The sequence below is a fragment of the Pristiophorus japonicus genome, chromosome 20 (assembly GCF_044704955.1).
Source record: "Pristiophorus japonicus isolate sPriJap1 chromosome 20, sPriJap1.hap1, whole genome shotgun sequence".
Taxonomy (NCBI): domain Eukaryota; kingdom Metazoa; phylum Chordata; class Chondrichthyes; family Pristiophoridae; genus Pristiophorus; species Pristiophorus japonicus.
Genome location: NC_091996.1, coordinates 56,497,339 through 56,523,805, shown reverse-complemented (window position 1 = coordinate 56,523,805; position 26,467 = coordinate 56,497,339).

Below are 26,467 nucleotides of genomic sequence, written 5' to 3'. Positions count from 1 at the left end.
CATCAAGAATGCACCCAGGCCACAGAATCTCAAGAGACAGCCATTTAGAAGGCTAGAAACCTGCTATGTTCTAACAAGTTACTTATATTGTATGACCCATGTAAACGTTTAGTATTAGCTTGTGATGCATTTTTGTACGGGATCAGTTGTGTGTTGCAGCAAGCCAATGTGTCAGTCAAACTGCAAGCGGTTGCATATGCATCCAGACGTTTATCTAAGACTGAAAGAGCCTACAGTATTGTTGAGAAAGAAGCATTAGCATGCATATACGGGATTAAGAAAATGCACCAATACCTATTTGGACTCCGGCTCGAGCTCAAAACCGACCACAAACCGCTCACTTCACTGTTTTCAGAAAGCAAAGGTATTAACACCAATGCTTCGTCCCGCATCCAAAGATGGGCACTAACATTATCTGCAGATGACTATGTAATCCGCCTCAGACCAGGCACTGAGAGCTGTGCTGATGCCCTCAGTCGGCTACCATTGCCCAACACCAGGGTGGAAATGGCGCAACCCGCAGACTTGCTTCTTGTAATGGATGCTTTTAAGAGCAACGGGTCACCCGTCACGGCTCGCCAGATCAGGAACTAGACTAGCCAGGACCCTGTACTAGTAAAAAACTGCGTCCTTAATGGGAGCTGGTCGACTGTTCTGGGGAAATGCAAGGCAAAATTAAGCCCTTTTACCGACGCAAGGAAGAAATGTCCATCCAATCGGATTGTCTCCTATGGGGGAATCACATGGTTTTGCCAAAAAAAGGCAGGGAAACGTTTATACACGACCTACATAGTACCCACCCCGGCATAGTCGTGATGAAGGCTATCGCCAGGTCGCACGTTTGGTGGCCTGGCATTGAATCAGAATTGGAGTCATGCATACACCAATATAACACGTGCTCACAGTTGAGCAATGCACCAAGGGAAGCCCCACTGAGTCTGTGGTCATGGCCCTCCAGACCATGGTCAAGGGTCCACATAGATTTCGCTGGCCCCTTTTTAGGAAAGATGTTCCTAGTAGCAGTGGACGCTTACTCTAAATGGATTGAATGTGTAATAATGTCATCATGTATGTCCACTGCCACCATTGAAAGCCTCCGGGCCACCCATGGTTTGCCCAACATCCTTGTTAGTGACAATGGATCAAGTTTCACCAGCTCGGAATTCAACGAGTTCATGACACACAATGGCATCAAACATGTCAGGTCTGCCCCGTTTAAGCCCGCATCCAACGGTCAAGCGGAACGGGCAGTCCAAACTATCAAGCAGAGCTTGAAACGTGTAACGGACGGTTCCCTGCAGACCCAGTTATCTCGGGTTCTGCTAAGCTACTGGACGCGACCTCACTCACTTACCGGAGTTCCCCCGGCAGAATTGTTAATGAAGAGAGCACTCAAAACCAGGCTCTCCTTAGTCCACCCGGATCTCAATGATCATGTAGAAACTCGGCATTACCGGCATAACATGTACCACGATCACGCGGCTGTATCATGTGGCATTGAGGCTAATGACCCTGTATTTGTTCTTAATTATGGTCATAGTCCCAAATGGGTTGCTGGCACTGTTTTAGCCAAGGAGGGGAATAGCGTGTTTGTTGTCAAACTTCTTAATGGACAAACGTGCAGCAAGCATTTGGATCAGACCAAACTGTGATTCACTGACAACCAAGAACAGTTTGAAGAGGACATTACCATCATTGATCCACCAACACACACCCAACCAGCAATCGACCTCGCTGTCAATCATGAGGATGAACCCACCATGCTTGACAGTCCGATCAGACCAGCAGCGCTGCAGTGCAGCAATGATCCGACCAACTCACCCATGTCAGGATTTCAACTCAGGCGATCAACTCGGGAACGCAGAGCCCCGGATCATCTCAACTTGTAAATAACTTGTATCTAAGACTTTGGGTGGCGGGGGGGGTGGGGAGCGGGGTGGGGGGGGGGGAGGTGAGTGATGTTATATATGTAAATTTTATAATAGTGTAAGACTTGCCACCAGGGGGAGCACCTGTTGGAGACCCAAGGGTCATCTGCACACCCCGTGCAAGCAAGTATAAAAGGTTGTCTGCCATACTGATTCTTCATTCTGGAATTAGATTAAAGAGACCAAGGTCACATCAGTTTGAGCGTACAGTACACAGTCTTGTGGAGTTATTCTGAACATAACATATTTAATCCCTTGTCATCAGTTTTATTTATCTTGATTGGGGGCACAATTATGACACGTCACCACCGGGTATCAACTGTGGCGGTTCACTGGTTGTGGGTTCAATGCCATTCCAGAGACTTGAGCATGTAATTCACACTGACATTCCCAGGGCAGTAGTGAGTGAGTGTTGCATTGCTGGAGCTGCTGTATTTTGGCTGAGATGTTAAACCGAGGCCCGGCCTGTCCCTCTCAGGTGAACGTAAAAGATCCCATGGCTTTAATTCAAAGAAGAGCAGGTGAGTTCTGCCCAGTGCCATGGCCAATATTTATCCCTCAACCAAACATCACAAAAACAGCTAATTTGGTCATTAGCAAATTGTTGTTTGTGGGAGCTTTCTGTGAGCCAATTGACTGCTGTGTTTCAACAGTGACTAAGGGGGAGAAATTGCACATCACCCCGTGTGGTGCGGTGACCTTCATGAGGCGGGACTTCCTGCGCTCGGCGGCGGTGTCCCGTCCCGCAACTTAAATTCGAGTTATCACCTCCGCGAGGAAGTGAAGCACAATGTCGGGTGCTCCACTTTCTCTCGGGGGTGGGTCTGGGGAGCTTACCGGGTGAAAATCGGAGAGCTAAGCGATCACAGGCCCCTCCCCTTCCGTTAACTCTGCATGGGTTTGAGGGGCCTTCACTACGCCACTGAAGCGCAGTGCCGGGCTGCACCATCGCGGCACGTACCCCGCGGAAAATCTCACAGAAGCCGGACCAGTAAGTCGGGCGAAAATTAAAAATTGTGAGACGCACCGCCCCTTTAACTTTTACCATGCGAGCGGAATGCAGCCCTGTTCACGACCCATGGGGCTGGCGCTGATATCGCCCGCGGCAGCCTCACGGGACGATACCCAATTTCCACCACAGAGTGAGAAGGGGCCGCCGCGGGATGAAAACGGGTGCACGGCGATGATGTCATGGCCAGAGGCACAGCGGTCCAGGATGCCACCGGCGGGAGCGGTTCGTTACCAGTTTTGCGGCTCCACTAACTCCCGCGCAGGAGCCAGTAGCGGCCCCCCTCCCTGGGCGAAAACACATTTGCGACCTTTAGCACCCCCTGGAGGGGCTAATGGTAGGTGCACAGCATGCCAATTTCGCCCCCTAGATGTCTTGATGTCGTGAAAGGCACTATATAAATGTAAGCCTTTCTTTCTTGTAAAATGTAACCATATAAGAACATAAGAACATAAGAAATAGGAACAGGAGTAGGCCATATGGCCCCTCGAGCCTGCTCTGCCATTCAGTACGATCATGGCTGATCTGATCATGGACTCAGCTCCATTTCCCCGCCTGCTCCCCATAACCCCTTTTCGCATTATCATTTAAGAAACTGTCTATTTCTGTCTCAAATTTTTCAATGTCCCAGCTTCCACAGCTCTCTGAGCAGTGAATTCCACAAATTTACAACCCTCTTAGAGAAGAAATTTCTCCTCATCTATGTTCAGAGAAGGTTCACTAGGTTAATTTCAGAGTGAGAGGGTTGACTTATGAGGAAAGGTTGAGTAGGTTGGGCCTATACTCATTGGAATTCAGAAGAATGAGCGGTGATCTTATCGAAATGTATAAGATTATGAGAGGGCTTGACAAGGTGGATGCAGAGAGAATGTTTTCATTGATAGGGGAGACTAGAACTAGGGGGCATAATCTTAGAATAAGGGGCCGCCCATTTCTTCTCTCAGAGGGTTGTAAATCTGTGGAATTTGCTGCCTCAGAAAGCTGTGGAAGCTGGGTCATTGAATAAATTTAAGACGGAGATAGACAGTTTCTTAACCGATAAGGGAATAAAGGGTTTTGGGGAGCGGGTAGGGAAGTGGACCTGAGTCCATGATCGGACCAGCCATGATCGTATTAAATGGCGGAGCAGGCTCGAGGGGCCATATGGCCTACTATTTCTAATGTTCTTAAGTTCGGTGCAATTTTTGATTGGACACAGAGGCATATCTTCTTAACTACGCATGAAGATCATCATTGTTGGGTTTGTGTTTTTGCATTTTAATTTGATCTTTTAATAGAAAAGAATATAGAAATGAATGTTATTTAATGTTTAACTGCTCCAGGACATTGTTTAGCATATTTGCATAAGGAAACAAGATATAGCAATGTTTTGATTGAACATTTCAGGCAATGGAAAGGAAACCAGACAACAGAAAAGGACACGGAGAACAATTATCTACACTATGAATCTTATTGGTCTCTGCCCTCTGCCCATTATAAACAATTTGCTGGATAATATATAACATTTCTTGAATCTCTCGACTAAAATTAATTTAAGACTGCTTCGATTCAGTACTGTGCGGGATCGTGCATCAAAATAGGACTGTGTGGCTCTCACTGATTCTGCGATGGTAAATTCTCATTTATGCCCCATCGGCCTCATGCTTCGGGTCCAGGGTTACGTTATCAATATCTGTCTTCCATTTCTGCTTTCAATTTGTGTTTACAGACAGATTCTTTGTTTAACAAACCTCCTCCATCAATGCATGTCATTCTCCAGTCTTTTCAATGTAAATTCCAGTACTTCACTGTGAGGAAATAGTTGCTACACAGAAGGAAGATTTATTCATCGTTACACTCCATCTTGTAAGTTATTTTCTCCCAATTCACGTGCTTCCCTTTCCCGCAATTCATGACCGAGAAGGCCGATTTATCAAGAAGGCCTCTTCAGCCAGTGTCTGGAAGATGGGTTGATTCTGATTGGTGGTGGTTGATTCAATTCTGCTGTACTTCTACGAATGGAACAACTGGCTTCCAATGAGCTACCAGGCAGGCGGGATGAAGTTGGGAGTTTTCTGACCGGGGAAAAAACATAATATCCTGGCTCTCAGTCCGCCAACACATTGCAAAACCAGGCCAAAGGTTAATGGAGGCACTTGTCTTAGCAACATTTTCACAGGCGCATGCTTAGGGCACTGATGTTTTCTTCTCATCAAGGGAACTTGTTCATACCGTAACTAAGGGGTAACTATTGAGATGGGAAAAGCTATTAATACAGTGAGATTTTGGAGTTGCCAATGTTACATCAAGCTCCTAATTTAACTAAGAAGCAGGATATATTTTTATTTGTGTTAATTAATGGGCTGAGCTCATTCTGATATCTTAACTAAATGGAGCGCAGGCTGGCCAAGGTCGCTGTTCTACTACGGAGCAACTGCGTCTTTAAAAACTATACACTAGGTGGGAGTAATTGGGGTCATTTACACTTCCCATTAGCGCCTCCAGGGGCGCTACCATCCACAAGTGACTGTGCAGCTGGGTGCGGTGCCGCTAACGACTCCCGTTAAATTTGCCGGAAGTTTAACGGCGCCGCTGTGGGGTTGCATCCTGATCACCTGCGCTCGGAGATCGTGACGTAATTGCCAGGCGCATCGCCCGGTTAGGTATTACCCCCTGAATTAGGTATTACCCCCTGAAGCTGCGCCAGACGGTAACAGCGACAGCTTCAGGGGACATGTTGTCTGGTGGCCGACCGCTACCAGGGCAATATTTAAAGGGGAGGTGGCTGGCTGCTGCTGATAAAAATCTCCCATTTTCCTTTCCGTTCCAGTGCCGATTTGGTCAGGGGGGTTGGTGCCACGATCGCTCAGCCCGGCACTCTGATTGAGTGCAGGACTGATCGCGTGGCACCCCGCTCCCTAGGTGGTCCAGGTAGGTGGGTTCCTCACATGTAGAGTGTGCAGCTTGGGCCCTTCCCTTTAATTCAGGGAAAAGCAGTGCGTAGTTCTGCTGAGCCACGCGCACCACTCCCGCCCCAGAAAGGAAGTGGAGTGCTTGACTTAGTGCTCCACTATCTGTCGGGGCCGGTAACCCCAATTTAACGCGAGAGGCCTGCCGCAAAGTCTCGTGCCTCGCGAATGTTACTGCCCCCAAATTTCCAGGCCTGGGACTACAAATCAATGTTAGGCATGAGGAATGAGCACCAAACCAAATCTGCAGGATGACAGGACAGAAGTGACTGGTCACTGGCTGTCAGAAAAGAGTGCATGTCTGAGCTTCCTGATAACACTTAAAACACTGAAAATTAAGTTTAACAGTGGAGCACCTATGAACTTCTTGCAAAATCTCTCACTAGAGTGCAGTTAAACTGCAGGCACTCACTATGTGGCTATCACAAGAGATGTCTGGCTTCAAAGCCTTCAAGAGCCACAACATTGACTCGACACCTGAGATATACTGCCACATTTACATCACTGTGATGCGAACCTCTTCGTATCAAAGCAAAAGCCAGAGTGCGCTAACACTAATAAACCTGGAATCTTTCATCAATGCAGAAATTTCCAAAATATAACTGCTTAATTCCAAATGCAGCTGTCATCCTTTGTAAAGAATAACTCTGATCTAGAAACACTTTCCTTGGTCGCCTGGTGACAGTAATGTCACTCTTTCCGTTGGTGGAAGTTGACTAAAAGGCATTGCCGGTGGTGCAGTTCTGTTGGTGGCTGATTTCTGTCCAAGTTCCCTTGTCTCTGTAAAGTATGACAAGGAGAATCCATTAATCAGTGAAGATTTAACTTCTCATATTCGGAAGGAGATGTTTCAAAATTCTTAACTCTGCATTTGAGTAAATTTAAAGCTCTTGGACTAAAAAGAAACATAAAACTGGTTGCAAGCACCTTACTGCTGCCCAGTGACCAGTGCTGCACACTGTGCCCTTCCATGGACAAGCAGCCACCTGACTCTCACTGAAGATCACATGAAGAATCGCCACTTGGATGGGCCACGAGAGGATTGGCAGTGCTCAGCAAATCAGGCAAGAAAACGGAGAGCAAGTTGGCAACATGTCCGCTCGTTACTGGAGCTACTGAAGATCCACAAGTAGGCTAGTTTGAACACACTGTAAGTTACTGTCTCTTCCTTTCTTTTTTGATCCCCACACATTCAACACCTGAACTAACTTGTAAAAAGTGTCTGTTTTCAGGCGTCCATGATTTATGCTCTAAAACCAATTTCCAGTCAGTGTGTAAAAATACTGCAAGTTAATGTGTCCTTTGATTTTCCTTCTGACCTACCCTCATCTCTGCTATGCCACCTCCACTATGCAATCTGTTTGAGGTCAGGAAATAAGAGCTAAGAGGGAGGTCCCAACCTACCACTCTGCACTGTCGCATCTGGAGATTATTCCGAAGTAACATGTCCTAACTGAATGTACATTTTTAAAATCTCCCTGAATTCGGACAATGGGCAAGTAGGATTGATGCTTTTTTTAAATTAATTCATTGGATGGCAAGTCCAGCATTTATTACCCATCCCTAATTGCCCTTGTGAAGGTGGTGGTGAGCCATCTTCTTGAACCGCTGCAGTCCTTTGTATACTTCTTTGTAGCAGTTTGGTACAACTGAGTCAACCACATTGCTTTGGGTCTGGAGTCACATATAGGCCAGACCAGCATTCCTTCCCTAAAGGACATTGGCGGACCAAATGGTTGTTTATGACAATCCGCTAGTTTAATGGTCACCATTACTGATATTAACTTTTTATTTCAGACTTATTACATAATGGAATTTAAATTCCCCAGCTCCCATGAAGGTATTTCTGAACGTCTCGACCGGGCTGCCATTCCTCTTTGGGTCAAGATTGCCCAGTCGAGATTGTCCCTGGTGGCCTGGTGGTGGCCAGCAAAGGGCCTGAAGAGTCTGCAGCGGACCTTCCTTTTAACTGACGTGGTGTAGCGTTGTGGCATGTCAGCGCTACACGGAGCATCAATGCCATGCTGACACCTCAGGAGCACCCCTCCAATGAGGTGGAGCACCTGAGACAGCGCTCCGCCTCGTTTGAGGGGCGCAAAGGACAATGCCACATCGGGGGCAGGACTTCCCGCCTGGGCGATAACTGACCCGGGCCCAGAAGGTTACCGCCCCCGGACGGGGTGCGGGGCTATTTCAGCCCCTTTGACTCTTCAGTGGGGTTAGTAGTGGTGCAGAAGCTTGCCATTGGCATCCAAATCAGGGAACCGCCCCCTGACCCTGGAAAGTTGGGCAGGGTCAGAACCGGAGGCTTCCGGAGGGCATGATCCTGCCTTAAATACAGGGATCGCAGGCCTGTAGACCTTTGAGGCCATAAAGTGTTGACTATTAGGTATAAGACTTGCTAATAGCTTAGAAATTACATTGAATTATTTCACTTCAAGATTTATATAACTAAAAAGTGTTATTTTCAAAATGTTGCCAATTTGGAGGTGGAGGCCTAACTCTAAAATCAATGGAGTCATAGATGAGCCACAAGAAATGATCATTCTTCCATTCTCCAATACTGCTGATTACAGGGTGAACTTTAAGCAAACAGAGTGGAAAGAGACAAAAATAGTTTGAAAAATCATAACTGACATCCCCAGCTTAACAGACGACCCAGTGATCATCTGCACTAATAGTGAAGCTGTCAGCAACTGGCTAATCCCTTCCAGTCTATCAGACATTTCCTAACATCCGCCACCATGTTAGATGTTTCCTCAGGAGCTGTTCAAATCTAAGAAGCAATAATGTAAAGTCTGATGTCTCTGAAACAAACTGCAACAAAGTGACTAACATAAAGAAGGTCTGGAGCACGCACGTTTGATTTAAACCAGAACTCGGCAGTTCGGAAACTAACTCAATCAGACGGTGATAAACGCTGGCAGTTCATATTCTGAACATATGGAGGGGATTTGAGATTGCACACTTCATTTGCTACCAGCTGACATCTAAAAAACTTGCTCCTCTGATTGAAGTTTAGTGAGAACATATGCCAAAGCATTTGTTTTGACAGGACAATACTTCATTCTGTGGACTTCTATGATTGTGCCAGTTATCCAGCAAACCCAAGACTCGGAGAAAACCTGCAGGGTACACATGTCTATTAGAATCCACTTCAAATGCCCGCATTTTATTTAACTTTATTTTTGTCCTGTTTTTTATTTTTTTTTAAAGAAATCTCCTCCAGGAGTTTCTCAGGCTATTGGCTTCTTGCTGGTTGTCTTCAGTTTATGTGACAGTTCATTAAGATGAACATTACTTGTTCATAGAGGAAGGCTTTGAAATTCTTCCAACACGCTCTCTCTTCCCTCTATCTGGAGATAGAAGTCTCTGCTTCTGTGAGTTGCTATTTCAAACAATTGAGAATTGATTAAGTGGATTTAAGTGTCAGGTGCCATTTTCTATCTCTATTTTCCCCTCACCTCGCCTGAAGGCGCTCACTCTTGCTGGTGTAGAGTTCTACCGGCACGAGCAGTTCTCCAGCAATTTGCCATGTGACCGTGCATGACTCCAAAACATTGACCGACTATTGGGGACATTATAATAGGGCCTCGGGCAGGATCCCAACAAGCATTTCCGAGCAAGGAACGCTGTTGAACAATCAGGAGCAGAGACCCTGAGACGTTAAACTGAGGCTGTGTCTCCCCTCTCAGGTGGATGTAAAAGATCCCAAGGCAAAGATCCCATAAACTTTGGTCCTGATCTCAAATACTGAAACACCACGTGCACTTCTTTTCCTTAATGTGGGTCCTCCAACCAACGATAAGCAAGACAACCAGACATCCCCATTTCATTGGAACTGCTGTTCATTGTGTTGTGATGACCTGGCAAACGCTTAATGAAGGATTTGTCTCCTGGTTTTAGTTCGTCAATATCGTTGGAATCATTTTTCTTAAATGTAACATTTTTATTTGCTAGTTTCCAACGCTCTTCTTCCCTGAAAAAAAGAAAGACTTGTACATATATATAGTGCCTTCCACAACTTCAGGAAGTCTCAAAGTGTTTTACAGCCAATGAAGTACTTTTTGAAGTGTAGTCACCATTGTAATGTAGGAAACACAGCTGTCCATTTGTAAACAGCAAGGTCCCACAAACAGTAATGTGATAATGACCGGAGATTCTGTTTTAGTGATGATTGTTGAGGTATAAATATTGGTCAGAAGAACGCCCCTGCTCCTCTTCAAAATAATGCCATGGGATCCTATATGACCACCTGAGAGGGCAGACATGGCCTCAGTTTAACGTCTCATCTAAAAGATGCCACCTCTGACAGTGCAGCGCTACCTCAGTACTGCCCTGGAGTGCAAGTCCAGATTTTGCCCTTGAGGCTCTGCAGTGGGACATGAACCCTCAACCTTCATGGCTGAAAATGCTACCCACCGAGCCATGGCTGGCACTACTGATTGCTCCTGCAGCACCGTTCCATAGGTAACAATCGCCTTCTGAGACATTACTGAAGTCGCCATTCGTCAGTTGTGAGTCGAGGCAGTGAGCGTTGACAGGCATTTGGATCATGAGGAATTCACAAGCGATCCTGCTCCTGTTCTCACCCAACGTACACACGCTCATTTTCCAGCAGAGGCCATTGGATGGAGATCGTGAGTAGGATCCTTTGTTGATTTTCCCCTCTCTACCCCAGGGCTTGTCAATCTCTTTCTTTAAATTGACTTGAACACTTAGGATATAAGAAAACCTAGATTTTCTGACTGGCATTGTTTTACCATCAGTGTTAACTCATTTATGTTGACTTGGTTATTGCCAGAGTTGAAGTCGTGCAGATTAGAATATCTGGGCTATGGGGCCTGAATTCACAGTCCTTATGGGCGCGTACGAGATGCGCACACACCCATAGGGGCCCTGCAAGTTCTGGGTTTAGGCATGAGAAGCGCATGCGCCTAAACCTGGAATTTGCAATCTAATTTGGAACCTGGAATCCACTCGACAGATCGCATGCTGCGAAGGTAAAGGACCTTCACGGGCCCAGCGAATGCCCTTGAAATTCTTACGCTGCTTTTAACAGCATAAGACTTTTAAAGTACATAAAGATACATTTTTTTAAATAACTTAAACATTTAAAATCCTTTAGACCCTTTAAAATATGTACATTTATTTTTCAACAAGTTACATTTTTATTTTAAATAATTAATTACATTCCATTTTGGTTCATTTGAAATATATGATGTTTTTAAAATTTATTTTCAGTGTTTGTGTTTTTCTGGAGTGTTCCCATTCATACTTTTGATGGTTCTTAGGAACCACCATAAGTATGAATGGGAATATCCCAACCCTGATAGGTTGGGCCGGCTCACGGAATCCCAGGGATGCGTACAAAGCGCATACACTGCTGGGATATGTGGGCCTCTATGCAGGCCTTCGTGTAGAGCCCCAAGACCACAAGTCTCCGAACCTCCGGGACCACCAGGTACTTTCATAGAAAATGTTGCGGTACAGAGGCATCTGCCTGCGGGAAGCCTCCGACCACAAGTTCTGGGCCGTTGTCTCTACACAAAAGTTACTGTAAAAAACAAAATGAAAAAGCCACAGCTTTCTACATTTAAATTTTGATTGACACAACTGAAAAGACTTGCATTTATCGAACACTTTTCACAACATCAGAATGTCCCAAAGTGCTTTACAACCAACCAAGTACTTTAGAAGTGTGGTCATTGTTGTAATGTAGAACGATGCACATCTCTCGTTTATCTGGTACACTGGAGGTCATGTGACCAGAAGTGGATTAGTTTGGCTTGCTTGATGTCCTCAGCAATTCAATTTGATTGAATCCTGAGAGTTTCCTTTGTCTTTAATCTTCTCACACTTCAATGACATTGTTAACGATCTGTGAAAAAATCACTGCTAAATCTTTATTTTTGTTTCTCCATAATACCTTTTCAATATGATAATCGAATGAGGAATGATGAACAAAATTTATCACAACAAATTGCAGTACCTTGCAATATCTGTGCTAAATGCCATTTTCTCGTCTTTAATCCATCTGCAGAATCATTCTAAACCCTTTTCAATCACAGCAGGCTCAGTATCACATAAAATACCTATCTCCTGTCTTTGTATTATCTGCAAATAGATCAATCCTGCAAAAAGCAGGAAACTATAGACCAGTTAGCCTAACATCTGTGGTTGGGAAGATATTGGAGTTCATTATTAAAGAAGCAGTAGCAGGACATTTGGAAAAGCATAATTCGGTCAGGCAGAGTCAGCATGGATTTTGTTATATATGTAAACTTGTATTTACTCTGTACAGCCACCAGAGGGCCCATCCCCTGGAGTCCCAAGGGATCCCATAATCCCTTGGAAGCACATGTATTTAAGGCGGCTTCACAGGCTGGAGAGGCACTCTGGAGACCTGCAATAAAAGACTAAGGTCACACTTTACTTTGAGCTCACAGTGTTCAGTCTGACTCTTTCTCCATACACAACAACTGACGACGAGATATAGATAGCGAACCCAAAGATGCAGAGAACAGTGGGCATCCTGGAGAAATTCTTGGAGGGAGATGATTGGGAAACTTATGTGAAGTGACTCGACCAATACTTCATGGCCAATGAGCTAGATGGGGAAGAGAGCGCTGCCAAAGGAAGGGCGATCCTCCTCACCGTCTGTGGGGCACCAACGTATGGCCTCATGAAGAATCAGCTCACTCCAGTGAAATCCACGGAGAAATCGTACGACGATTTGTGCACACTGGTCCGAAAGCATTTGAACCTGAAGGAAAGCGTTCTGATGGCAAGGTACCGGTTCTACACCTACAAAAGGTCTGAAGTCCAGGAAGTGGTGAGTTATATCGCCGAGCTAAGATGCCTTGCAGGACTTTGCGAATTTGAAGGACATTTGGAGCACATGCTCAGGGACTTTTTCATACTTGGCATTGGCTACGAAGCCATACTTCGCAAACTTTTGACTGTAGAGACCCCAACCTTGAGTAAGGTCATAGCGATAGCCCAGGCATTCATTGCCACTAGTGACAATACGAAGCAAATCTTTCAGCACACAAGTGCTGCTATAAGTACTGTGAACAAAGTGATGTTGTTTTCGAATCGTAACGTACAGGGAAGGTCACACATACCTGCAGCTACACGTCCGCAGATGTCTCAGAGTCCACCATCAAGGGTGATGAATACATGGCCATTAACATCTTGTTGGTACTGTGGGGGTGATCATCGTTTCCATTCATGCCGATTGAAAGAGTACGTTTGCAAGGGCTGTGGAACAATGGGACACCTCCAATGAGTGTGCAGGCGAGCTGCAAAGCCTGTTAAACCTGCAAACAACCATGTTGCAGAGGAGGACAGATCCACAGAGGATCACGATGAACCAGAGTCACAGATCAAGGAGGCAGAGGTACATGGGGCGCACAGATTCACCACGAATTGTCCCCCGATAATGCTGAATGTTGAACTAAATGGACTTCCAGTTTCAATGGAGCTGGACACGGGCGCGAGCCAGTCCATCATGGGCAAAAAGACTTTCAAAAGGCTGTGGTGCAACAAGGCCTCAAGGCCAGTCTTAACTCCAGTTCGCACGTAACTAAGAACTTACATGAAAGAACTGATACCTGTAATTGGCAGTGCTACCGTAAAGGTGGTACAAGGTGATGGTCCCAAGCTGCTCGGCAGGAGCTGGCTGGGAAAGATACACTGGAACTGGGACGACATCCGAGCGCTATTACCCGCTGATGACACTTCGTGTGCCCAGGTCTAAACAAATTTCCCTCGCTGTTTGAGCTAGGCATCGGGAAATTCCAAGGATCCACCTAATTCCGGGGGCGGGACCCAGCCATCACAAGGATAGAGCAGTACCGTACATGATGAAAGGGTAGAGATCGAGCTAGACCGGCTGCAAAGAGAGGGTTTCCCCGATCGAGTTCAACGAGTGGGCCAGTCCTATCATCCCACACCTCAAGGGAGACGGCACCATCAGAATCCGTGGCGATTACAAAGTAACTATCAATCGTTTCTCCCTGCAGGACCAATACCCACTACCAAAGACCGATGACCTCTTTGCAATGCCGGTGGGAGGAAAGACGTTCACGAAGTTGGATCTGACTTCAGCCTACATGACGTAGGAACTGGAGGAATCATCGAAGGCCCTCACCTGTATCAACACGCACAAAGGTCTTTTTGTTTATAACAGATGCTCTTTTGGAATCCGATCAGCGGCGGCAATATTCCAGAGAAACATGGAAAGTTTACTGAATTCAGTCCTGCACACCGTGGTCTTCCAGGACGATATCTTGGCCACAGGTCGGAACACAGTCAAGAAGCTGCAGAACCTGGAGGAGGTTCTTAGTTGACTCAACTGTGTGGGGCTCAGGTTAAAATGCTTGAAGTGCATTTTCCTGGTGCCTGAAGTGGAGTTCCTGGGAAGGAGGATTGCAATGGATGGCATCAGGCCCACCAACGTGAAGATGGAGGCAATCGAGAACGCACCAAGGCCACAGAATGTGATGCAGCTGCAGTCATTTCTGAGACTCCTGAACTACATTGCTCATTTTTACCAGGTCTCCGCACACTGTTAGAACCACTGCATGTCTTACTATGAAAAGGGGGCGAATGGGTCTGGGGCAAAAGCCAAGAAAATGCCTTTGTAAAAGCGAGAAAATGCTCAAACAATTTGCATGTGTTGTATGATCCATGTAAGCTTTTGGTACTTGCATTTGATGCGTCGTCATATGGAGTCAGGTGTGTATTGCAACAAGCTAATGATTTTGGGAAACTGCAACCGGTTGCTTATGCATCCAGGAGTCTGTCTAAGGCTGAGAGAGCCTACAACATGATTGAAAAAGAAGCGTTAGCGTGTGTTTATGGGGTAAAGAAAATGCATCAATACCTGTTTGGGCTAAAATTTGAATTGGAAACTGATCTTAAGCCACTTATATCCCTGTTCTCCGAGAGTAAAGGGATAAATACCAATGCATCGGCCTGTATCCAGAGATGGGCGCTCTTGTTGTCCGCATACAACTATGCCATCCGTCACAGGCCAAGCACAGAAAACTGCACAGATGCTCTTAGTAGGCTGCCATTGCCCACCATAGGGGTGGAAATGGCGCAGTCCGCAGATCTAGCCATGGTTATGGAAGCATTTGAGAGTAAGCAATCACTTGTCACTACCCAGCAGATCAAAACCTGGACAAGCCAGGACCCCTTATTATCTTTAGTCAAAAGCTGTATGCTTTACAGGAGCTGGTCCAGTGTCCCAGTGGAAATGCAGGAAGAGATAAAGCCGTTCCAGCGGCCCAAAGATGAAATGTCTATATAGGCAGACTGCCTTCTGTGGGGCAATCGACTAGTGGTCCCCAAGAAGGGCAGAGAAACCTTCATCCATGATCTCCACAGTACCCACCCAGGCATCGTAATAGCGAAATCGATAGCCAGATCCCACGTGAGGTGGCCCGGTATCGATGCGGACTTAGAGTCCTGCATTCACAGATGTAATACATACTCGCAGTTAAGCAATGTACCCAGGGAGACGCCACTAAGTTTATGGTCTTGGCCCTCCAAACCATGGTCTAGGGTACAAGTTGACTATGCAGGCCTATTCTTGGGTAAAATATTCCGCGTGGTTGTAGATGCGTACTCCAAGTGGATTGAATGTGAGATAATATCGACTAGCATGTCCGCTGCCACTATTGAAAGCCTGCGGGCCATGTTACCCACACAATACCTACCCGATGTCCTGGTGAGTGATAACGGACCATGTTTTACCAGTGCTGAGTTCAAAGAGTTCATGACCCCGTAATGGGATCAAACATGTCACATTTGCCCTGTTTAAACCAGCGTCCAATGGTCAGGCAGAGAGAGCAGTACAAACAATCATGCAAGGCTTGAACAGGGTAACTGAAGGCTCAGTGCAGACTCGCTTATCCTGAGTCCTGCTTAGCTTCCACATGAGACCCCATTCACTCACTGGGATCCCACCTGCTGAATTGCTCATGAAAAGAGCACTTCAGACAAGGCTCTCGTTAGTTCACCCTGATCTACATGAACAGGTAGAGAGCTGACGGCTTCAACAAAGTGCATACCATGATAGCGCAAATGTGTCACGCGAGATTGAAATCAATGATCCTGTATTTGTATTAAATTTTGGACAAGGTCCCAAGTGGCTTCCCAGCACTGTTCTGGCCAAAGAGGGGAGTAGGGTGTTTCGGGTCAAATTTCAAATGGACTCATTCACTGGAAACACTTGGACCAAATGAAACTTAGATTCACGGACTATCCTGAGCAACTCACCTTAGACCCTACCTTTTTTGATCCCCCCAACATGCACACCAGTGGCAACCGGCACCACGGTTGACCACGAAGTAGAAACAGAAGGTTGGAGAGGCACTCTGGAGACCTGCAATAAAAGACTAAGATCACACTTTACTTTGAGCTCACAGTATTCAGTTTGACTCTTTCTCCATACACAACAGATTTATGAAGGGGAAGTCATCTTTGACAAATTTGCTCGAACTCTTTGAGGATGTAACAAACAGGGTGGATAAAGGGGAACCAGTGGATGTGGTGTATTTGGACTTTCAGAAGGCATTTGACAAGGTGCCACATAAAAGGTTACCGCACAAGATAAAAGTTCACGGGGTTGGGGATAATATATTAGCATGGATAGAGGATTGGCTAACGAACAGAAAACAGAGAGTAGGGATAAATGGTTCATTCTTGGGTTGGCAATCAAACCAGTGGGACCTCAACTATTTACAATCGATATTAACGACTTGGAGGAAGGGATTGAGTGTACCGTAGCCAAGTTTGCTGACGATACAAAGATGGGAGGAAAAGCAATGTGTGAGGAGAACACACAAAATCTGCAAAAGGACATAGACAGGCTAAGAGAGTGGGCAAAAATTTGGCAGATGGAGTATAATGTTGGAAAGTGTGAGGTCATGCACTTTGGCAGGAAAAATCAAAGAGCAAGTTATTATTTACATGGAAAAAGATTGCAAAGTGCTGCAGTACAGCGGGACCTGGGGGTACTTGTGCATAAAACACAAAAGGTTAGTATGCAGGTATAGCAAGTGATCAGGAAGGCCAATGGAATCTTGGCCTTTATTACAAAGGGGATGGAGTATAAAATCAGGGAATTCTTGCTACAGTTGAACAGAGTAATGGTGAGGCCACACCTGGAATACTGTGTGCAGTTTTGGTTTCCATATTTACGAAAGGATATATTTGCTTTGGAGGCAGGTCACTCCAGAGACTTGAGCACATTGCTTTGGAGACAGTTCAAAGAAGGTTCACAAGGTTGATTCCAGAAATGAGGGGGTTGACTTATGAGGAAAGGTTCAGTAGGTTGAGCCTCTACTCATTGGAATTCAGAAGAATGAGAGGTGATCTTATCGAAACGTACAAGATTATGAGGGGGCTTGACAAGGTGGATGCAGAGAGGATGTTTCCACTGATAGGGGAGACTAGAATTTAGGGGCATAATCTTAAAATAAGGGGCCGCCCATTTAAAACTGAGATGAGAAGAAATTTCTTCTCTAAGGGTTGTGGATCTGTGGAATTCGCTGCTCAGAGAGCTGTGGAAGCTGGGACATTGAATAAATTTAAGATAGAAATAGATAGTTTCTTAAACAGTAAGGGAATAAGGGGTTATGGAGAGCGGGCAGGGAAGTAGACCTGAGTCCATGATCGGATCAGCCATGATCGTATTAAACGGCAGAGCAGGCTCGAGGGGCCGTATGGCCTATTCCTGCTCCTATTTCTTATGTTCTTATGTTCTTATAATTTAACCTTAAGGTCATTTATGAAGATAATGCACATTAGGCAAATAAGAGCATTGCTCTGTTCATTGCTTCTGATAAAATATGCACAGTTATCATCATCCATTCTTTTCTGGGCTTGTTCCTTCTCAATAGTCTCTCATGTGAAGATGCTGGCTCTTTGTTACGGAGCAGTTACCTGAACACCTGTGGGTCCCTTCAGCACCTAGCCTAACTGATCATCCTGCACGAGTCAGCCTTGACATTGTTGGCAGGTAAATTGTCCCAGGGGGGGATGCGGGGTGCAAGGGGTGGGGGTGGTGGCAGTGTATCAGAGTAAAGTCCGATTTTGCCCACACACGCACAGGCACAGGAACACACACGCAGACACACACACACACAAACACTCTCAGCGGGAGCAGGTAGATACCAATCACGAGTAGGGGGCAGACTGATCTCCTTTATCTGGGTGCACTTAAGACATATCTGCTGTTGCAGCTCAGATCAGTTAAATCCACATAAGCTGACAATCAAACCTGGACCTTCCTGCTCTGTATGGCGCAGCCACTCACTGGGTAAACTCACTGAGGTCATGTTTAGACCATATGCAGTCAAATTTTCTGTTCCTTTTTTACATGAGGTAAATACATGAGATATTAACGGGAGATATTAACAGGAGCTATTTATCAAAGGCTACATGAGGTAAATAGTTCATGTAGCCTTTGATAAATAGCTCATGTTAATATCTCCTGCTAGTATCTTTTCTTTTAAAGACACACAAAATCACATGAAGAACAATGAAATGAATACTTATCTGGTAATGAAAGCAATACTTGAGGAGTATCTAGGAATCCTAAAAATTTACTGCACAGAAGGAGGCCATTCAGCCTATTATGTCAGTGCCAGCTGAAACGGTGCTATCCAGCCTATTCTCAAGAGTTTCCAGCTCTTGGTCCATAGTCTTGCAGGTTACAGCACTTTAAGTACATATCCAAGTATGTTTTAAATGTGATGAGCATTTCTGTTTCTACCAACCTTTCAGGCAGTGAATTCCAGACCCCCACCACCCTCTGGGTGAAAAACGTTCTCCTCAACTCCCCTCTCATCCTTCTACCAATTACTTTAAACCTATGTCCTCTGGTTATTGACCTCTTTGTGAGGGGAAATTAGTCCTTCCTATCCACCCTATCTAGCCCCTTCATAATTTTATACATCTCAGTCAAGTCTCCATCAGCTTCCTCTGTTCCAAAGAAAACAACCACAGCCTAATCAATCTTTCCTCTTCGCTAAAATTCTCCAGTCCAGGCAACATCCTCGTAAATCTCCTCTGTACCCTCTTGAGTGCAATCACATCTTCCCTGTTATGCAGTGACCAGAACTGTACGCAGTACTCCAGCTGTGGCCTAACTAGTGTTTTATACAGTTCAAGCAGAACCTCCCAGCTCTTGTATTCTGTACCTCGGCTAATAAAGGAAAGTATTCTGTATGCCTTCTTAACCACCTTATCTACCTGTCCTGCTACCTTCAGGGATCTGTGGACATGCACTCCAAGGTCCCTCTGGCCCTCGACAATTCTCAGGAAGGGCAATCTAAAAGAGGTTTTGAAATGATAAAGAGACTTGATATACTGGAAACAATGAGTATTTTGTACTTCTATAAGATTTCAGCAATTGGTTATTTAAAGAAAAACTGAAGCTGATCGGCTGTTAAGATTGAATTATTTTCATAAATGGGTGATCAATGGCAGCTTGTTCCATATAGAGTCGTGGTTTGTGTAGAGTTCCAAAAAGAAAATAGAAAAGTTCCTGGCATCTGAAATAATTCAAGGTGTTGAGTTGAGGATAATTTTTATCCTTCACTACTAATATCGGCACTTGTACTCAAAAGATAGAAAGATGTCTGATTAATAACCTTTATTAATAATGACACTAATACAATCCATTGCAGGCAGTGTGCATGAGATCAACATAATTTAAACTCACAAATAAAGAACCTGTCAGGGGTTTGCAAGCTGAGCCCTCTGACTGCTCAAAGCAGCCCTTTACAAGATTAGATTAAGTACCTACGGTACTGTAAAGTGTGCTGTACCTTTATATGGCTAATTATGTAAAGTAAGGGGGTTCTACATACATGCAATTAATACTTGGGTATGCACAGTTAATTCATAAAAGACTTTTGTGATATGTTCCAAAAACTGTCGGATTAAACTGATGTATATAAAATCATCTACAGGCATATGCTGATATCACCCAGCTTTATTATTCCACAACCTCTGTCGACTCCAGGACCATCTCCGTGTTAGACTGCCTGTCGTGGGTAAGTCACAATATCTTCCAACTGAATATTGGGACAACTGAAGCCATGCACTCTGCTCCCTTGCCATTGATTCCAACCCTCTCAATGGCCACCCAACAGAACCTTGACATGCTGTTCAACCCTGAACTGAGCTTTAAACGCCACCTCCTATCCACACAATGCTGCTTATTTACACCTCCTCATTGCCTACCTCTGCCCTTCCATCGCTGAAACAGTTATCCCTTTTTACGTCACCTCGAGGTCCAATAATTGGAATACTATCCTTAAGAGCATCCCTTCCACCTTCGATAAACTCCAATTTACCAAAACTCAGCTGTGTCCTATCCAGCACTAAATCTTTCTCAGTAATTATCCCTGTCCTCACTGATCTATACTGGCTCCCTGTCCCCATCACATAAAGGTTAAAGTCTTCAACCTCATCTTCAAATCTCTCTTCTCCGCTTCACTCTCCACCTGTACAATCCTTATAGTAACCCGTCTTCTCAACCAAGATTTCACCAATCCGTGCTGCTCTTTCATTCATTCATTGGGTCGGGGTTTGTTCTTCCATCCATTTCCATTTGCGAGACAACTTAGGATATGTTTATGTTAAAGACACTATATAAATCAGAACACCAAGTTCTGTTGGCAACAGCAGCCTGATATGTATGTTCGGTAATGGAAACAGTGGGGTAGTTATTGACATTGTGCAATAGTGCATAATGGGCAATAAATGTTGGCCTTACCAATGACGCCCACATCCCGTGAACGAATAAAAAAAAATGCAAGTTACTGTTGCTGTTAGTTGTCATTAATAGATCTTCCACCACCTTTACCAAATTTTATATGTTCGTTATATTTTACCTGTTGTCATCCTCAAGATCTCCCTGCACTTTTTAAAGAAAAAAAATCCACAATGATGGCATTCATTGCAAATTAAATCCCAAATCGCTGTGAATTGACAGTAGAAAAGATTACACGTGGCTGGGAGAGATCGGATAGTATCACTTCTTACAAATTCCAATTTAAACATTAACTGAACTGCTCAGAAAATTCCAAAGTGTCCACCTTGTTATATGCAGACCCTGCATTGGCCATAAGTCAGCTGAAAATAAGAATTTATAGAGCTGTTCAGTGTCTCAAGAGTTTTAAAATTGTGATTGTATTAAAAATTCATGGCTCTTAAAAATATTGAGAGCAAGTGCACGAGGTTCTGCATGAAGATGATGGTTGTATGATAACCTGCATCTCCAGTGATATTTATTACCTAGTAAATTTTGCAATACATATTAATGGTTCTGTTATTATCACAGTTCAACATGTTTACTCATTTCCATTTGGATTTAATAGCACATTTTGGCCAAGAGGCTTGCAAACGTTTTCTACAAAATTGGGTTTATCACCTATTTCCGAGCTTAAAGCTGGATGGAGGGCAGGGTAAGGGTGGGATCGGGTCATGCGTTCCAATACATGCTTTATTGACGATTAAAATTCATTGAAAACCTTTATAACTAATAACTCGATGCACAGAAATAAGTGGCAATGAATTGAGCTTTATTTATTTTTAAATGTTGTTTGTGCTTTGAATAACAGAGGCTACAAAATCATGAGGAAGTTCTTTTTAAAAAATCCTTAGAGGGAAGAAGGATAATTGAATATTACAGCCTTCATTTTCTTTCACCCCTTTTACCTCGTTCCCACCCCAAGCATCCATGCCACCCACCCCATTCCTTGCTCCCATCTGCCTTCTCGCACCGTTTCTAACCCTGGGCACCTTATCCCCAATCCCATCTGCTGCCTCTCATCGCTCCAATTTACTGCATCACCCCCAAGAAAAGATACCCTAGCACCATGTTTCTAATCATGACCAGAGGACCTGAGTTAAGTCCTTGAAAGGACTTTCTCTGCTTTTTCTGAGATAGTTAGCATGCCACTCTCAGTTCTCTAGGACCCCAAAATGTCCCTCCCACTACGCTGATATCCACAACCCTGCTCCCCAACAACCCCTCAACATTGTTCTGCTGCACCCACTCCTCACCTTGCCCCTGCACTCACAGTCCAAGACACCCTCCCCCTCCTCAATGCTTCTACTCACCTCAAATCTACTTACAACCTGGAGCAGCTTTCTCACTACTTTCTCTGGATTCAAGACTTTCAAATTAAAAAAAAAAGACATAAATAGGGCAGATTTTTCACTCTGCTGCTCAGTATTAATAATTGCTTGGGCAGAGTGTAAATAGCTAGCTGAATTGACATGATTGGCACACCATTAATAGAGCCCGCCAAATGTTTCTGCATGAATCTTCACGGTTCCCCCCACCCCAAATTTTCCGATATACATTCTCTCCACTTGATTTTTTGAAACCCAAATACAAAAGAAGACAATCTACCCCGAATGAAGTTATAATAACAACAATTTGCATTTATACGGCGCCTATAATGTATTAAAACATCCCAAGGTGCTTCACAGGAGCATTACAAAACAAAATTTGACACCAAGCTACATGTCTGGACGGTGACCAATAGCTTGGTCAAAAAGGTGGGTTTTCAGGAGCATCTCGAAAGAGAAGAGAGAAGTAGAGAGGCGGAGAGAATTAATGAGGGAATTCAAGAGCTCAGGGCCGAGAACACAAGGATGAACATTTTAAAATGGAAATGATGCTAGACCAGGACCCCATGTAGGTGAGCCAGCATACAACTCATAATGGGCTGTTGTTTTTCCCAGTTCCATGGAGTTTTTAATATCTCTTGTATATTATATCCAGGGGTATTCAACATTCAGGAAGGATAGACAGAAAGGAAAAGGAGGTGTGGTAGCGTTGCTGGTTAAAGAGGAATTTAACGCAATAGTAAGAAAGGACATTAGCTTGGATGATGTGGAATCTGTATGGGTAGAGCTACGGAATACCAAAGGGCAGAAAACGCCAGTGGGAGTTGTGTACAGACCACCAAACAGTAGTCGTGAGGTTGGGGATGGCATCAAACAAGAAATTAGGGATGCGTGTAATAAAGGTACAGCAGTTATCATGGGTGACTTTAATCTACATATTTATCGGGTTAAGCAAGTTGGTAGCAATGCGGTGGAGGAGGATTTCCTGGAGTGTATTAGGAATGGCTTTCGAGGCCAATATGTCCGAGGAACCAACTAGAGAGCTGGCCATCCTAGACTGGGTGTTGTGTAATGAGAGAGGACTAATTAGCAATCTTGTGCGAAGCCCCCTGGGGAAGAGTGACCATAATATGGTAGAATTCTTTATTAAGATGGAGAGTGACACAGTTAATTCAGAGACTAGGGTCCTGAACTTAAGGAAAGGTAACTTCGATGGTATGAGACGTGAATTGGCTAGGATAGACTGGCAAATGATACTGAAAGGGTTGACAGTAGATAGGCAATGGCAGACATTTATAGATTACATGGAGGAACTTCAACATTTGTACATCCCTGTCTGAAGTAAAATTAAAAAGGGGAAGGTGGCTCAACCGTGGCTAACAAGGGAAATTAGGGATAGTGTTAAATCCAAGGAAGAGGCACATAAATTGCCAAGAAAAAACAGCAAACCTGAGGACTGGGAGAAATTTAGAATTCAGCAGAGGAGGACAAAGGGTTTAATTAGGAGGGGAAAAATAAAGTATGAGAGGAAGCTTGCAGGGAATATAAAAACTGACTGCAAAAGCTTCTATAGATATGTAAAGAGAAAAAGATTAGTGAAGACCAACGTAGGTCCTTTGCAGACAGAATCAGGTGAATTTATAATGGGGAATAAAACAAATGGCAGACCAATTGAAAAAATACTTTGGATCTGTCTTCACTAAGGAAGATACAAATAACCTTCCGGAAATACTAGGGGTTTGAGGGTCTAGCGAAAAGAAGGAACTGAAGGAAATCCTTATTAGTCAGGAAATTGTGTGAGGGAAATTGATGGAATTGAAGGCCGATAAATCCACAGGGTCTGATAGGCTGCATCCCAGAGTACTTAAGGAAGTGGACCTAGAAATAGTGGATGCATTAGAGATCATTTTCCAACATTCTATTGACTCTGGATCAGTTCCTATGGACTGAAGGGTAGCTAATGTAACACCACTTTTTTAAAAAGGAGGGAGAGAGAAAACAGGGAATTATAGACCAGTTAGCCTGATATCGGTGGTGGGAAAATGTTGGAATCAATTATTAAAGATGAAATTGCAGCGCATTTGGAAAGCGGTGACAGGATCGGTCCAAGTCAGCATGGGTTTATGAAAGGGAAATCATGCTTGACAAATCATAGCTAGAGGATTTGAGTATAGGAGCAGGGAGGTCTTACTGCAGTTGTACAGAGCCTTGGCGAGGCCACACCTGGAATATTGTGTTCAGTTTTGGTCTCCTAATCTGAGGAAGGATGTTCTTGCTATTGAGGGAGTACAGCGAAGATTCACCAGATTGATTCCTGGGATGGCAGGACTGACATATGAGGAGTGACTAGATCAACTGGACTTGTATCCACTGGAGTTTAGAAGAATGAGAGGGGATCTCATAGAAACATATAAAATTCTGACGGGATTGGACAGGTTAGAGGCAGGAAGAATGTTCCCGTTGCTGGGCGTTCCAGAACCAGGGGTCACTGTCGAAGAATAAGGGGTAAGCCATTTAGGACCGAGATGAGGAGAAACTTCTTCACTCAGAGAGTGGTTAACCTGTGGAATTCTCTACCACAGAAAGTTGTTGAGGCCAGTTCGTTAGATTTTTCAAAAGGGAGTTAGGTATGGCCCTTATGGCCAAAGGGATCAAGGGGTATGGAGAGAAAGCAGGAAAGGGGTACTGAGGTTGAATGATTAGCCAAGATCTTATCGAATGGCAGTGCAAGCTTGAAGGGCCGAATGGCCTACTCCTGCAGCTGATTTCTCTGTTTCTATGTTTCTCTACACTTGTAAACTGCCGGGCAAAATTACATTCATCATTTCAAACAAGGTAGTTATTCACTGCCCTACTGAGACTTCTAACATTGGCAGAATATTTTCTCCATATATTGGCCCATCACTGTGGCATTTGCTGTTTCTATCAAAATTGAGCTGACACTCCAATGCAGCACTGAGGGAGTGCTGCACTGCCAGAGGTGCTGTCTGTTGGATGAGACGTTAAATCAAGTCTGCCTTTCAGGTAAATGTAAAAAGATCCCACAGCACTCTTTCAAAGAAGAGCAGGGAGTTCTCCCTGATGTTCTAGCCAACATTTATCCCTCCAGCAACTAAAACAGATTGTCTGGTCAGTATCACATTGCTGTTTGTGGGACCTTGCTGTGCACAATTTGGCTGCCGTGCTTCCTATATTACAGCAGTGACTACACTTCAAAGTACTTCATTGGCTGTAAAGTGCTTTGAAACATCCTGAGGTTGTGAAAGGCGCTATATAAATGCAAGTTCTTTCTTTTTTCCTTCAGCACTGGAAGACTCTGCAGTCTGTTCTGATGTGGGTCAGTCTTTCTTTTCCAGTTCTGCTAAAGTTATGAACTTGTAGGCACATTATTCAAGAACATGTTTATATTCTAGTTGAGGATTCTGAAAGTTTGTTTTCTGAAGCTTACTGTATATATTGTGGCAGGGACAAACTAATTCAACAGTTCAGCAGTAGTTTATCTCTGAATATTGAAAGTCAAATAGTGTAATATCTCAACAATTTTGATAATTAGCTGAACAAACTATTAATTTTTTTAATTAAAAACATTGCTAGAACCATGCCGTTCACAATGTCTCAGAATGTAATCTTTTTAAATTAAAATAGTAAATTAATTAAAAAATTTAAAATATTCAAAATGTTCCAGAACGTTGATTAAAACTACTCCTACACACTGCACCCTTGCTGTAATTTTATACTGCCGAGCAGTTCTTCAGATCATGCCTAATTTTGCTATTGTTTAGATGCCTGTCCTGTGGTTTTTCAAATTGAACTACTGTTGCTTTCAGCAATGAATTCAGCGGCATGTTCCCACCTCATCTTTCCTTCACGGTGTTACTCTTTATATTGCTGGCTTCTGCAGCTGTACTAATGCTTGCATTGCCTCTCCTCTTTATTTTGCCGCACCTTTGCTTTCCCCCCTCTTGTTTGCGATCCCCCTCCTCTTTTCTTTTCTCTGTAGTATCTTCTTACCACATCACTAAAGCACACACTCAAGATGACTTCAATCTGGAACGTTCTTTTATTGTATAAACAGCAGTAGTTGCATTACCACAGTAGTCCACTAGGTAAAGCAGTAGTCCACTAGGTGGAGCTATTTTAAACTTCTCCCTCCTTAATGAAGAAGTAATCATAACAAATAATCATACATAATGTGCATGGTTATACACAATAAAAGGTATGGACTTATTTTGCCAAATTTACAAATCAAACTTAACCACTGGTTTTCTGTTTCAAAGAGGATACCTTCATACTTGAACAGAAATTCCCAAACTTGTTGTCAAACTTAGACTCATTCTAGGCTGATCCTGAGGAGAGTTTTTCTCCAAGGCAATCCTTGATCTACATTTGGACTCTCTACAACTTCAGACTGTTTTCCT